We start from the raw sequence: 16747 nt of genomic DNA, 5'->3' as shown, positions 1-16747 counted from the left end.
AGTATGTATAGTACTTTCCTGATTAGTCACCATAATCTAACATTTTTCTCCTAGTGTTGTGAGTAATGGAGTCCTATTTCACATTACAATGTTCCTCCACCTAATGATTCATGAAGGAGCAATCACCCTATCTTTGCATATGTGATACATCTTTAGATTGGTTCTCATTATATGATTGTCCTATTGTAGGCTCCTAAGTGGTCAGAGCCAAATAATATTCAACATTCTAACACATACAATAGGAATACAATTAATTGCAAGAGAGGCAAAAATCTTTGTCTTGAACCATATTCTTTTGAGGGACTATGGCCCTATTATGAGTTACACTTGAACTAGAGGAATGATTGTTCTACCTACTATTATCAAAAGAAGTATTCCCATTATTATGATTTGGAGGCCTACCATTATTTAAGTTTGATACTGTAGTTGAGGAGCCTTATTACCCTTAGCTTTCTGTCTCTACAAAGTCACCACTTTGTTTCTCACTTTTTGTATTATAGAGAAGTTATCTTCCAACTTCTTCTCTTGACCCTACAATCTTTTATTTATGTTCAAAATCATAGACTACATCATCTCCTTAGTTTAATCCATTTCATTTGAAGCTGTGGAAGCTTAAGGGGCTAAAGCAAGGGGTTGTGATGTGGAAGTTGTAGGAATAGGGGCCATGGTTGGTTGGTGATTTGGGATGTAAGGGAGGAAAGGCATAGGAGGACTTGGAGCTAACTTTCCTCCTTGTATCAATATGTTTTCAACCCTTATTTCTATTTCATAAGCATCAACTAAGGTACCTCCTCCCATGGTTTGGATTGTTGTGTCAATATCACTGTTAAAACCTCTAAGGTACAGTAAGAAGGCATTACCAGGGGTATGCTTCACTAAAGTAGGTATTCTATCCCATGTCTTTTGAAATCTATAGTTAAAATTAGTTAGAAATTCATTGGGGAGCTCTTTTTATAGCAATTAATTGTTCTAAAAGTGACAAATAGTCACTTTTGTCCTCAAAATGTTTACATAGTTTTGCTCCTAACCCATCCCAACCTATTATAGAACCATGTGATAGACCTCTATACCATTGGAGGGCTTTCCCTTTTAAAGATAAAGCTAGGAGTCTAATGACCACATCATCTTCTTTAATATGATGGATACTGCAGACATTTGCAACTTGTTGGATATGTTCTAAGAAAGAGATGGGAGTTTCACCAATGAATTCAGGTATACTTTTAAGTGCAGCCACTAGTATGTCATGTCTCTAGGCTAACAAAATAGGACTTCCACCATTGAAGGTGGCAAAAGTAGGAGCTCTAGCCATATAAAATTATATATTACAATTAAATACATTAAATATTAGAGGATGTCCCCACAACACAACAATTGTTGTGACATTATGTTGATTTGGCATTATAAGTTTGAAACTTGTCCATGTCAAGGCTACATTCTCCTCACCTAACCCAAAGGCCAACACAAACTATGGAGGAATGTATGTCTTACACAATGAGTCCAACATGTACATGCAAGCATTGGCCATGCTTAGGTGCATAGATTGGAGGCTTCCATATTGTTAGTAGTGAGGGGAGTGTTGTCACAAAATTTTGCACCCTTGTCCAAAGTTTTTACATAAAGATAACCTTGTGAAACATGGAAACAACCTCCAAGTGGTGAGACTTGAACTATGAGGTTGAGTCTCTAGAGAAGGTTGGCTTCCTTTACTATCAGGATGCACCTAACTACTCTCAGAGAGGAAAAGGGAGAAAGAATGCATAAAAGAAAACTCCCTAATCTATTCTAAGGAGGTGATACAGCAAAATAGAGTGTTTGATCTTATCTCTTCCCATAAATGCATAGTTAACCAGTTGTAACCTCAAAGAATACATATTCATACCTTTCTTATTTTGACAAAAACATGTAGATCAGACAACAAAAGAATGCTATAGGAAGAAATTTCACTCAATATCATTCAAATGCCAAAAGTAGATACAATCATGCAAATTGCAAAATATAGGAAAGAACATTAACTAGAGGCAAAGAAGTCTTGCACAATGTGTTAATGGCTAAAAGAGGTACAATAGATCATTACAATGGCTCAAAGGCACAAGAAATTATATTATTATGCATGGAAAGCAATACTACAAAATCAAAGAAAGATCAACCCCTTGAAAAGTTACAAAACTTGCTTTTATAGTTGAAGCATAACTGAGAAACTTCTAAAAAACTTCTATTGGGAAGAAAATCACAACTTCCACCATTAATATTATAGAGAATAATCATAAGATCGAGAAAATCTAATCTTGGAACAAACCCAGTTCCAGGAAAATCCAATATTTTGTCAAAAGAACAACCGTGAGAGGACAAAAATGGTGGCCAGTAATGCATAATTGGGTAGATAGATAACCAAGAAATGAGTGAGTGCTACTTTTGCATTTAATAGGCATGGGGGGTGGTTAAAATGATCAATTAATTGATTGACCAAGTTGAATTTTCTATTACACCATTGTTATTTTTACTATATCAGCACACCAAGTCAGACAGAACAGAGGTTAGCCATTCAACATTCCTTCTGTACCCTTCATGTGATTTTATTGGTTGAAGACCCCTTCATTTTCCAACCTATTTAAGTGAAAATATCCTTATGGTCAACTTGAAGTCCTATGATCCTACAATTGTGAAACAAGGTGAAAAAACCCTCATATCATCTTTAGCCCAGAAGCTAACCTATATAATCTTACGATCATCAACTCATCTTAACATTAGACTCTCCATTTACCTTCTTTACAATCCTTCTACACACCATAATTCATAACATTGGGCATCTACCTTGCCTTGCGATTCCCTGACTGGATAACCTCATGACAACACCATGCAGTTGTTAGAAATAATAGTCCAACAAGGGGGTGGGGGCTGAATTAGTTATCCAACACATAGTGCAGTTATCTTCTTTAAGAAAATGTAACCATTCAACCAAAGTAAATAGAAACCATAATAAGATGCACATATACAATTACACTAGATATGTTAACTAGAGAAACCCTTGATCAGAGGGAAAACCCCAGTGGGAATGTTGCACACAAGATGATGTACTAATATAAATATTCCTTATTAGAGGATTATTAGGAGTATATTACAAAATTTAGTACATGGAGTCTCTTTTAGGAGACTTTGAATCCCTATTAGGAGATTCTAACCCTATTAGGAGTTGTATTACAATGTATGCAAGAAGAGCCCACTACCTAAACATGCAATTTCAACTACAAGAAGAGCTCACTGCTCAAACAAGTAATTTTTTGTTATGTTCTTCTTTCCTTTTTTCTCTCGACTAAACCAATCACTATCTAATCTTATAGACTAGGTCATGAACCTCATATCCAAATACTAAGCCTCAGATCACTCAACAAAACCTCGGCAATGAACGTTCCTTCACTTCCACACTACTTTGCTAAACTTCGCATTTCACTCTTATTGTTGCTTATCATTAATCACAACCATATCATCTCATCCTTTCTAGATAAAGGAAAATTTCTTTCCTTTATATTGAGTCTATACAATGATTCCCTGAGTCAGTTGTTAGATCTTCTCAATTAATCATTATAGAACCACATTAAGAACACATTACATTTAGTGATAACATTAATATTCTGCCTTGCAACTTGAATAACTTTCTAAAAACATAATATTATGATGAGAAAACTTAGCCATGTCATCACCAACATGTCTTCTTCATATCCTCAACCTTGATTCTTAGAATAACAACTCTACTAAAAGATATAACAAGTTTACCAGAATATGCCTTTGTAAACTCTATCTCAAAACAAACATCACAAAAACCTACACAACTTCTTCTAGACTTATCATTTCTTCTTTTGACATTCACTACATATACTAGATACTCAGAAGTATCTTCCATAACCTCAAATAGTTAGAATACTCAACTAGCCATTTATACCACCTTAATCTTTGCATTGTTCTCCTATCAGAGACCATAGAAACCTGCTATGTTGACATCAATGATAAACTTAGTCCTAAATGTAACATATAATTTAGTAACATATCTATAATACTCCCCCATAGGAATATCATCAACATTCATGCTTGCAATAGGCATATAATCATAGATCAATCAATTTTCCTTTATGATGTTATGATAGTCAGATATCATAACATCAGTAGCTTAATCCTTCCTACGATCTTACGACAATAATCATGTATCATAACATTAGAACCTGGACACACGTCACCTCCTCCCCTTGTTGCCTTGGTTAAAAAATGTGCAACTCCACATAGTGACAAAGTGACATCCATAGATCTACTAGAGATCTATGGTAGACAACATCATTGAATCTTCCTTATGCCCCTTGAAATCTCTGGCCAATAGGAATGTGTTTGTATGCCAACCTTTCCTAACTTGTCCTTTATTGTATTGTTGTTGATAATAGATTGAAAAGACACTGTTAAAGAAGGATATTGCTTGTTTCAATCATTGTTTTGTCACTGATGTCAAACCTACTATTTTCTAGTAAGACAAAGGCTTATATGATTTAAGTACTATCACTTATTTGATTAATGAAGAGGATTTGATCAAAAGATGTAACAATAGCACCTAGAGGAAAGGTTGAGTTATGATTATGTAAAGAAGTTCAAGGATATGTTAAGACAATAATGACATGATGTATTGATAATCTACTTAAGGTTATAAAGGCTGGTTACACCAAGAAATTTTAGAAGAACAAGTTACACAAATTTGACTACAAAGCTTAACCAAATGGATAGTAGGTGTCGAGAAAAGTTAGTGGAAGCTGAGTAGAAAATCAATTGGACCCAAGTAAAATTTTATTCTAGTGTATGCTAAGAATAACAGTGGATGCTGAGTAAATTTTAGTTGATGTCAAGCACTAGTAAACTTTAGTTTATGCCGCGTAATTTCACAAAGGCTGTCGAACAACATAGTATGTTAAGCATTAAAAGCCAGATGATGTTGAGCAGCTGCATTATTTGAAAGATTGTGAATTCAATGGATCTAAGCTAACAAGTTTGTTTTCTTGGATTGTGTGAACTATGTGGAAGATAAGATTGATGATCTGGTGGCACAAAATTCAAGGCATACCATTTTTAGGTGAATTCAAAGAGGATTCAAGGAGAAGTTTTTAGAAGAGATATGGAATGTGAGGTAGATTCATTGTATCTTACCTAATCCATTCTAACCCTAAATTAGACAATGGAGAATGAGCAGAAAAAAATCTTAATTTCCTATTTATAAGAATGGATGGTCAAAAGAAAAGCTTGTCATGTGTGATAACCTAAGGAATACAAGGAGTCAAGAATTTTTCTTCATCAAATGACCTAAGAGAAGAGATTGCATTGGCACGTTAAGCAAGAAGGCTTAAGGGTATGAATGCTTGAAGAGTAATCAAGCTATCAAAGCTCCAATCAATGAAATACAAGTAGAATGGAGGATTGAATAGAGATATGTAATTTGCAAATAAAGTTGTAAGTTGTATCAGATCAATCCTTACTATTAATCTCTAACAATTGTATCAGTCTAGGGTAAATCCTTTGGATTAAGGTTGACCTAATAGTCATTTGTAAATCCTTAAACCTTGAGACATTCCAAGTGAATGGTCTAAAGTCCTCTAACAAGGCTCACTCCTAACAAGGTGATTGAAATCCTTTAATAGAGTCACATTTAACAATGTGTATTGTAACCTTTAACAGGTTTGGCCTTTCATAGGACATCACTTTAGAAGAGTGAAAAAGAGTAGCACATTACTGGTGGTTTTTTCCAAATTGGTTGTCCACATAAATCATTGTTTCAAGTGTGTTGATGAATCTATTATATTTCCTGTTTACATTTATGCAAGTTGATTTGACAGTAACCTACAAATTTTAAGTGATTGCATAATCTTATTGATGCATCATGATTATTAATGTTTTATGGGTTCACTAAGCTATGAAAAGTTTTATTTATACATTTGGATCTTGGATAACTAATTCACCCTCCTAGTTATTCTAAAGTATTCCAAAAATTAGTGTCAGAGCCATCTGCTTAAGAGGACTAGTTTGAAGGTACTAGAAGCACAAAGATCAAGATGTCAAAAAAAGAAGTACCCAAGCTTAATAGAGATAATTTTAATGCATGAAAAGGTTTGATGAAGTTACATCTTGGAGGACTTAGAGATCATGCACAATCTATCATTACTACCAGGCATGTTGATCCTATTGGAGCCCCAACTAGTGAGGATATGAAAAAGAAGAAAGAACACAACTAAACAATACTGGAGATTTGCTCTGCCCTAATTTATGCCAAATTTGATGATATTAAAAGTCTTGATAGTGCAAAGAAAATGTGGGATACCCTAACCACTATTTATGGAGCAGTTGCAAATGTTCTTAGAGCCAAAGCTGAAAGTCTCAGAGGTAAGTTTGATGATATGAGAATGGAAGTAGGTGAAAATATTGCTTAATATGTTGCAAGGATGAAAGAAGTTGTTGATGTAATAAGAGAAGCTACTAGTAATATAGACAATGAGACTATACTAAGAAATTTTTTAAGGACACTATTGCCTATATATGCTATTGGAGTTTTTGCAATTCAAGAACTGATGCATCCTAGGGAATGATCTATTACTTGAAGGTATGGTAGGTAGACTCACTACTTTTGGGCTATCTAACTTTGATAATTACAAACCTAAAAATATTGAATCTGCGTTCAAAGCTAAATTGTCATTGAAGGAACCTGATGAGAAGAAGAAGAAGAAAAAGAAAAAGTATGTGTCTAGTGATAGTGATGTAGATGAGGAGGATGTAGAACAACTTGAAGCACTACTAACAAGAAGATTCCACTAAGGTAAAGGCAAGTTCAAAGGACTACAAAGACAAAGGCAAAAAGTCATGCTATATTGCTAAAGAGGAAACAAAGGATGATTCTGATGAACATGATGATGAAGTGGTGTATGTTGTACTGAAGGACAAATATGATGACGATGAGGCAACTACACTTGTGACTTGTGTGAACAAGAATAATAGATGGACCATTGATAGTGGGTATTCACATCACATGACTGGAAACAAAAGTAAGTCCATTACCCTCAATTATTATTATGGAAATATTGTAAGATTTGGTAATGATGCACCATGTTTGATAAAAAGAAAAGGTTCTATAAAACTCACAAATAAGATTTTATGTGGCAATGCTTACTATGTTGAAGGACTTAACTATAATTTTTTGAGTGTGTCACAATTGAATAATTTAGAAGTAAGGTTGAGTTTGAAAACAAGATTGCTAAGATATATGACAAAAATGGGAAATTGATTGGAAAGGGTGATCAAACTAGAAGTAATCTATTCTATCTTGATATAGAGGATGCTACTTGTGTTGTTGTAAATTTTGATGATGTATGGCCATGGCACAAGAGGTTATGTCATGTTAATTTTGATAACTTAGTTAGTATTAGTAATATGAGAAAAGTTAGAGGTTTTCCTAAGTTGAAGAAGCATGATAATATAATCTGTAAACAATGTCAGTTAGGCAAAACGAAAAAGTTAAAATTTAAGAGTAAAACTTATACCTCTAAAGGAATATTAGAGATTGTTCATACTATCTTGTGTGGACCAATTATGATGCAAAGCTACAAAGGAGATAAGTACATTATACTTTTTTTTGATGACTATTCTAAGATGATGACTTCTGAAATAGAAATCTAAAGCTTTCCAAATGTTTAAGTGGTACTTAGCTAGAGTTGTAAAGAAAACAAGTAAAGTCTTAAGTGTTTGAGATTTGATAGAGGAGGAGAATTTACATCAAATGAGTTTGAGATGTTCCTTAATGATAGAGGAATCAAAGATAGACATCTGCCCCTAAAACCCCTCCACAAAATAGAATTTTTGAAAGGAGAAATATATCTATAATGGACTATGCTAGAACACTCATGATGGAGAAGAATGTTGCTTTGAAATGCTAGAGAGAACTTTTAAGTATAGTTTTCTATACCTTAAACCATGTACAATACAAGAAAGGTACTTATTCAACACCTTTTGAACTATGGTATGGATACTCACCTAATGTGAAATATTTTAAGGTATTTGGAAGCAAGTGTTACATTTATAAGGACTTAAAAAATGGTAAACTTGATGCAAAAGGTGAAGAAGGTATATTCTTAGGATATTCCACAAGAAGTAAAGCTTATAAGTGTTTAAATACTAACATTAGCAAAGTATATGAGGCTAAACATATGAAAGACTCAGAAGAATACAAATCATTTGTATACTTTTATGAAAGTGTGCCTATTGAAGAAGATGCTACAAACCAACATCAAGTTTCAATGACTATCGATTCACATACTATGAATGTTGAGTTGCATTTAGGAATTGAGCTACATTTAAATGTCAAGTTATAGAATGAAGTTGATGTACATTTTGATTCTAATTTTAGTGTACATGAAAGAGATGTTGAACTACTTGATAGAGATGTACACAATGATTCTAAGGTTGAAAGATAAATTGAAGAAACTAGAACTAAACCAAGATTGTCTAAATATTTCAAAAGACATCATCCTGCTGCAGAAATTATTGGAGATAAAGATGTTAGACCAATGACAAGAAATACATTGAGAAATGACACATGTTTACTCAGCATTAAGGAACCTAAGTTAGTGAGAGATGCATTAGAAGATGTAGATTGGAGTAAGGCCATGGAAGAAGAGATTGAACAAATTGAGAAAAATAAAACATGGACTCTAGTTCCTAGACCAGAACACAAAATTGTGATTGGTACCAAGTGGGTATTTAGAAGCAAGCTAGATGAAAATGTTAAAGTCATAAGGAACAAAGAAAGATTAGTTTGCAAAGGATATGCACAAGAAGAAGGAATTGGCTATGGAGAGACATTTTTTCCTATTGCAAGATTGGAAGGAGTAAGAACTTTAATTGCTTATTCTGCATACAAAGGTTTCAAAGTTTATTAAATGGATGTTAAATCTGCATTCCTAAATGGTATATTAGAGGAAGAAGTTTACATAGAATAGCTAGAAGGTTTTGTTAATGTTAACAATAAGAACATGGTATGTAGATTACACAAAGCTCTATATGGTTTGAAACAAGCATCAAGAGCATGGTATGAGAGACTTCATAATTATCTTGTGAAGATTGGATTTGAAAGTACTAATGATAATAAGAATTTGTACATGAAGATAGAGAAAGGCAAAGGTATTTTGTTACTTGAAAGTTTTGTTGATGATATCATATTTGGAGGTCAAGATGTTTTATGTAAGAATTTTACAAATCAAATGAAGCAAGAATTTGAAATGTCTATTTTTGGAGAGATCAAATTTTTTGTGGGTTTGCAAGTATATTAGATGAAATATGGTATATACATCACTCAGTCAAAGTATGTCAATAAAATGTTGAAAACTTTTGAATTGGAGGATTCCAAACCAGTAAGTACACCTACGGTGATAGGATACAAATTGTCAAAGAATGATAAGTCAGGTAAGGTGCATCAAATATTGTACAAGTCTATGATTGGAAAATTATAATATCTAGTACATAGTAAACCTAATATTTCATTAACTATAGTAGACCTAATCCTAGGGAGAATCATTTGATGGTTGTAAAGAGAATAATGAGATATCTAAAAGGAATAGAAGAGTTTGGTCTATACTACAAGAAAAATGAGAAATTTGAATTAAGAGTCTATATTGATGTTGATTGGGCTAGAAACATTGATGAAAAAAAGAGAACTAATGGAGGAGCATTTTTTTAAGGCAAGAGGTTGGTTAAATGGACTAGCAAGAAGCAGAATTGTAGCTCACAATCTACTGTTTAAGCTGAATATGTTGTTGTTGTTGTAAATTGTACATTGTATGGATCAAATAGCTACTCAAAGGTATGAAGGAAGAGAGCACAGAACTAGTGATACGTTATTGTGATAATACAAGTGCTATCAATATATCAAAGAATCCTATGATACACACAAAGACTAAGCACATTGCCATCAAGTATCATTATTTGAGAGAGTTAATTCAAGATAAAGATGTAAAGATGGAATATGTTAACACAAAAGAGAAATTTGTTGATATATTCACAAAAGCATTACCTAAGGATGATCATGAGTATCTAAGAGGTAAATTAGGCATGATTCCCCTATCAAAGGCTATCTAAGTAACAAGAGGAGTGTCCTACATCAAACAAGTTAAATTTCATATTTTACACATTGATGCAATGGATCTTACTTTGGGAATTCCCTAAAGTAATCAAAGTGTTGGAACTTTGAATTAGTCACAAGTAAGGTAACAAAGGGAGAAACTGAAAAATTTTGTATCTATATTTTAAGATGACAAGTCTTTGGCATTGTTGTCAAAGAGGGAGATTTTTATTGATCAAGAGAAACAACAACCTGGAGAGATTTAATGATCAGAGGGGGAGATACAAAATGGATCTTAGAGGGTGATAATTGTTGATCAAGAGAAATAAAAGAAAGAGTGAGATAGTTATTGATCAGAAGGAAAAAGAAAGAGAAATCCTAATATCCACCTAGTAAGAGGGAATTATAAGAAAGAGTTTTGTAACCTATTCAGAAGATGGAAGTTTCTGATAAAGGGAGAGATTTCAATACAAGGAATTATTTTCTTTTTGGTATTTTTTTGGTCTTACTATTTTAACCTATTCAATTTCATTGAACAAGGTGTTTTCCATTTGGTTGATCGATTTGGTTTGTCATCAATGGCAAAGACGAAGATTGTTGATAATAGATTGAAAAGAGATTGTTGAAGAAGGAGATTGTATCTTTCAAACATTGTTTTTTCACTTATGTCAAAGTTTCTATTTTCTAGTAAAACAACTACTTATATGATTTAAGTACTATCACTTATTTGATTGATGAAGAAGATTTGATCAAAAGATGTAACAATAGCACCTAGAGAAAAGGTTGAGTTATGATTATGTAAAGAAGTACAAGGATTAGTTAAGATAGTGATGACATGATGTATTGATAATATACTTAAGGTTACAAAGGCTAGTTACACTAAGAAAGTTTAGAAGAACAAGTTATACAAAGTTTGTTTGCAAAGCTGGACCGAGTGGATAGTAGGTGCTGAGAAAAGTCATTGTAAGCCAAGCAGAAATTCAGTTGGAGTTGAGTAAAAGTTTATTCTAGTGCATGCCAAGTAGAACAATGGATGCTAAGTAAAGTTTAGTTGATGCTAAGCATAATAAACTTTATTTTGTGCCAAGTAATTTCACAAAGGATGTCAGGAAATGTAGTATGTGTCGAGCATAATAAGCTAGATAATGCCAAGTGGCTACATTATTTGAAAAATCATGAATCTGATGGATCTGAGCTGACAAGTTATTTTTTTGGGTTGTGTGAACTAGGTGGAAGATAAGATTGATAAGCTGGTGGCATAGAATTCAAGGTAAAATATTTTTAGGGGAATATAAAGAGGATTCAAGGAGAAGTTTCTAGAAGAGATATGGAATGTGAGGTAGATTCATTATATGCTACCTAATCCATTCTAACCCTAAATTAGATAATGGAGAATGAGCGACAAAAGATCCTAATTTCCTATTTATAGGAATCATTGGTCAAAAGAAAAGCTTGTCATGTGTGATAACCTAAGGAAGACAAGGAGTTGAGGGTTTTGCTTCATCAAGTGACTTAAAAGAAGAGACTACATTGGTATGTTAAGCAGGAAGACTTAAGGGTATGAATGCTTGAAGGGTGAACAAGTTATTAGAGCTTCAATGAATAAAGGCCAACCAAAATGGAGGACTGAATAGAGTTATGTAATTTACAAATGAAGTTGTAAGTTGTATCAAATCAAGCCTTACTGTTACTCTCTAACAATTGTATCAGTCTAGGGTAAATCCTTTGGATTAAGGTTGACCTAACAGTCATTTGTAAATCCTTTAACCAGGTGACATTCCAAGTGAATGGTCTAAAGTCCTCTAACAAGGCTCACTCCTAATAGGGTGATTGAAATCCTTTAACATGGTCACATTTAATAGTGTGTATTGTAACCTTTAACAGGGTTGGTCTTTCATAGGGCATCACTTCAAAAGAGTGAAAATGAGTAGCATGTTATTGTTGGTTTTTCCAAAATTGGGTTTCCACATAAATCATTGTGTCAAGTGTGTTGATGAATCTATTATGTTTCATGTTTACATTTCCACAAGTTGATTTGATGGTAACTTACAAGTTTTAAGTGATTGCATAATATTATGGATGTATGCATGATGATAATTGTTTTATGGGTTCACTAAGCTAAGAAAAATTTTATTTATACATCTGGACCTTGGATAACTAATTCACCCCCCCACCTTTCAATTATTCTAAAGTATTCCAACAATTGTGGCCCACCATCTAAAGTTGTCCCTCATATTCCACATGGCAAGCACTTGCTATGTCACTTTGGATATCTTCCATGCAACTTCCATTAGCAAAAAAATGACAACTAAATGATTATAATCCATCTAATGGTCCCTAAAAAATGTACTAATTTGTGTCAAAACCTGACCAATGAGAACATTTCTTTTTTTCGATTGTCTGACATAGATCCAGTTGGTCTGACAGCTCTTTATTGTTGCAGCCTACCAAGGAAATGGCATGGCATTAGGTCCACGCATCACAACATCACTTTGTTGCCTTCCATAAAATTGTTGTAACTTCATAAGGGGACAAAATGACATTCGTAGATCTAGGAAGATTTGACGATAGGGAAAGTTGTGGCCCTGTAGAAATAAACTTAGATTCATATGGAAATACAATAAGGTTTTTGTTTAGTTATTTCATATTTCCATTAGAATCTAATATTTAAATTTGGAAGTGACTATTGGGTGGGATTTGGCATTTAAATTCAATTTCTTAGCAGGAATGCATTTTTGGTTAACAAGGATTCATAAGGTTTTTCATAATTTGAGGTATGAAGAGATAAGGGTTTAGAAGAAATAAGGAATCAATAGAGATAAGGGGTGCTCGATTATTCGAAGAGAATGATAATTCATTTCATATATCAACATGAGAGAAATTTAGAGAGGTGTTAAGGCCTCAAGCATTATTTGAATACCACTATAAGATGGGGTCCCCCACTATGGCCTCATTGGTTAATAACTATTCATCAAAAAAATTGTTTAAAGAAAAGCATAAAGCCTCATGTGGCGAGAGCAGTACCAGCTGAAGGAGGTTCTTTATCATCAAAACCATAGAAGTCCTTGGAGTTAGTGGTTGGCTCAGGGAGTGCCCAACAATTAGAAGTAGCAACATCAACATCTGTTGGAAATATTCAAGCCCATGCTAAGTTACTGAGAGGGGAGGGGTGAATCAGTAACTTCTAAAACTTTAACAATTTCAATTCTTAATCCAATAAATCAATTAGCACTTAATTCATCACATCTGATCTAATTTCATGCATAAGAAACTAAAAACATGAAAGCATCCATAACACTTGAAGACAAAGATTTGGTGACCCAGAAACTTTCCAAATAGAAAGTAAAACTGGAGTGGGGATGATACCCACAAACTTTAGCAGTGCAACATAAAGTTGGCATGTTAAGGCTTACATTGATCACTTATGATGATCTACCCTATTAGGAGCAAATAGGACTGCTAGGTCCACCTTATGAGAGGATTTACAAACATATAATGAAGTATGAACTTGGTAAAGAGATTTATAAAAGATTATTAGGTCTACCTTGTTAAAGGATTTTGACTAGTTCCCCTTTTAGGATGAAATAGTAGATCTCTGATTTGCAACTAAGTTTGTTGATAGAGATTCCTTAGTGTATTAATCACATTTCTTTGATAGATATGTCTAAGCTTCTACTTATACTATTATGGCCTTTTCAATTCTCTCTTTATCTGTTGCATTCATAACTTGAACTTTTTTTCATCCACTTTCACATTATAATAGATATGCTTACACAATGAAATGGTACAATACATTACATATATACCAATCCAAATTACATAATAACAAAGTTGGCCATGATACAAGTTAACACAAATATTACAAAGTTAGCTCACATGAAGATATTCAGGTTCTGAAGACTGACTCGATGATGTTCTGATACTTAGTATCCACTATCAATGATTGGCATTGTCATGCACTCTGTAGACGTAGAAGATCAATCCATACTAATCACTTTCAAGTAGTCTTGAACTCGTTCTACACTGGTGACTTGGTAGATATTGTGCAACTCGACAAACACCAAATCACTTGGTTAGCATAAAGTAGGTCGGTTAACATTGGCTTTGCATCACATGAACTACAAACTCGCTAGACACTGCAATGCTCGGTAACCACTGATAAACTCAATGTATATTGAAATGCATGGTTTAAACTACTGGACTTCACATTGACTTAATCTACTCGGTAACCATTGGGATTAGTCCAAAGGACTTGGTAGCAACTATAGAACTTGGTGGCTACTAAATTACATGGAAAACACTATAAACTATTCAATGACTCGGTAGCTATATAGAATCCAAATAAGTGTGTGTCACTAATAACAAACTTAACTGATATGTCAACAATCTCCCCCTTTGGCATTATTGACAAAAATACTTATTAGCCACAATTGAATACCTTGTATCCATCACCATGTGATACTAGTTTGGTAGAGTTTACTATACATCTTTTTCTATATACAACATGTCTTACTGATACAGGTTCTTCATCATAGCATATTTCTCCCCCATACTATGTGTCTCTCTATGTACATGTCTTTCTTTTCTTCAATATAACTTTTCTCCCATATACATATAACATTTCTCCCCATTTTTGATAGTAATGTCAAAGATTTATTCTAACATATTTACATAGAAACACCAAAATGGGATAAGAATTTAGAATGTACCCTGAGAGTGATTGCCAATATTTTATCCCAATTTTCTTGCAAGACCTTGCATGTATGAATTGCAATTTGCACCTCTATTGATAGTTCAATCATATGGTCCGCAATAGAGAAGTTGTTATCATGGATCAAAGTTTTTGAATTGCAATATGTTTCTACATAGCATCCATGATTGGAAGGATTATATTTTGTATGTCAATCAATGTTGATTAGATCCTTGCTTCTTCTCTTAGCAATTCAGCTTGCATGTCTAATGAAAATCTAATCTTCTTGAAATGTGCAGAGCTTGAACTAGGTTCAAGTTGTAGCTATTGAGCATTTTCTTTTAGATCTATATCTATTTTGGACAATTTGTCCTTTATTTCCTTTATATACTCAGTGACATCACATAGTTTATCAAAAAGTGATGACACATTTGAATAGGATGCCTCAAGACTGACCAAAATTGTAGAAAGTTCAACTTGATAAATGGCTATTTGCTGAGCAATGTGCTCCAACACTTTTTTATTAAATTTCTTTTCAACCTTTTCAACTAGCTTATCTTGACCATCAATGTCCTCATTGAATTTTTGGACTACTTCTACTAGCTGACACAAATTAAATTGAGAAGAATCAACCTCAATTCCTATTGCCTTAGTCAAGATTTTCTTGGCATCATCAATTATCTTATACTCTTTGTCTCTTTCCTCTCTTAATCTTTGTTGTTTAGCCTTTTTCTGGAGGAGTTCACCAAATGTGTGCATTTGGTCTATAGAAAGATTGTAAACATCCCATTTGGGGATTACTATTTCCTCATCTAGATATATGTCTTCCACTATCTCCCTTCCTTTCGACAAAAAAATTTGTACTCGAATGAACCTTAGGGTCAATTGTTCTTGCACTTATTGCTTTTGTACCCAGAATGGAAACAATAGTAGACATACTTGGGCTTATAGTAAAAGCCGATACTGTATTAACTGATGGAATATTTACAAGAATACTTGAAGAATCCAAAATTTATGAAATCAAAATTGTAGAATCCAAAACTGAAGTAGACAAAACTAGAGGGCTTACCAAAAATATACTCAAAATTGAAGAAGTCAAAATTGAAGAAGTGAAGACTAAAGAACTCAACTCGGTAGATGAATAAGGAGTCTACAGCTTGATGGATGAAGCAAAAGTCACTTCTATTAATGATATGCTAAGTTTGGTTGGGGCAAAGAGTGATTTTACATTTGATGTACCAGTAGTAGTCACAACCAAACTTTTTGAAGATGTCTCCATACTTGATGTAGTCAATGGTTTGCTCAAGAAGTGAAGAAGTGAGGCAATGATTGCTGCATCTATCTTGACTAGGTCAGTCTCCTCGTCATCTTGCTTTTCTTCCTCAATAGCCTCTCGATCCTCTTAATCTTCTTCATTATCAAAATGAGTCACTTCTTCAACATTTTCTTCCTTATCTTCCATGCTTTACTTCAACTAGAAATTCACTTGGTTTATGAAGATGATAAATATTTTTCCAAGTGTTTATAGCATTTCTAACAACAAGCTCTATGTCCTTGATCAAAACCAAACAAGTATTAAACTTTAGAGTCAAATTTTCTTCATTTTTCTTTAATGACTCTTTCACCTCAACATTTGATATGCTCGGTAGTAACTACCTCAAGGTTTGTGCATATATGTCTTTGACTGTTTGCATAGCAAAATCCTATCTTAACTTTATATTCTCTAGTAATTCTCTAGGAACTTGAGAAGCTATCTGGTCTGGTGAGTACTTCCACTTACCCATTTTATTCAGTACCAAGTCTTCAACTTGCTTCTATTCTACCTCTGCCCTAATCTTATATTTCAAAGATTTAATTTTTGTTATCCCTACTCCTTCTTCCAATTGCTTTAGCCTATCTTGGGAAGTGGGTGGAGGTCTGTTGAATAT

The sequence above is a fragment of the Cupressus sempervirens genome, chromosome 11 (genome assembly GCF_028749045.1).
Source record: "Cupressus sempervirens isolate cs-2001-9-10 chromosome 11, ASM2874904v1, whole genome shotgun sequence".
In the NCBI taxonomy this organism is placed as follows: Eukaryota; Viridiplantae; Streptophyta; class Pinopsida; order Cupressales; family Cupressaceae; genus Cupressus; species Cupressus sempervirens.
The sequence above is the reverse complement of the archived record's forward strand: the minus strand, read 5'-3'. Positions refer to the sequence as shown.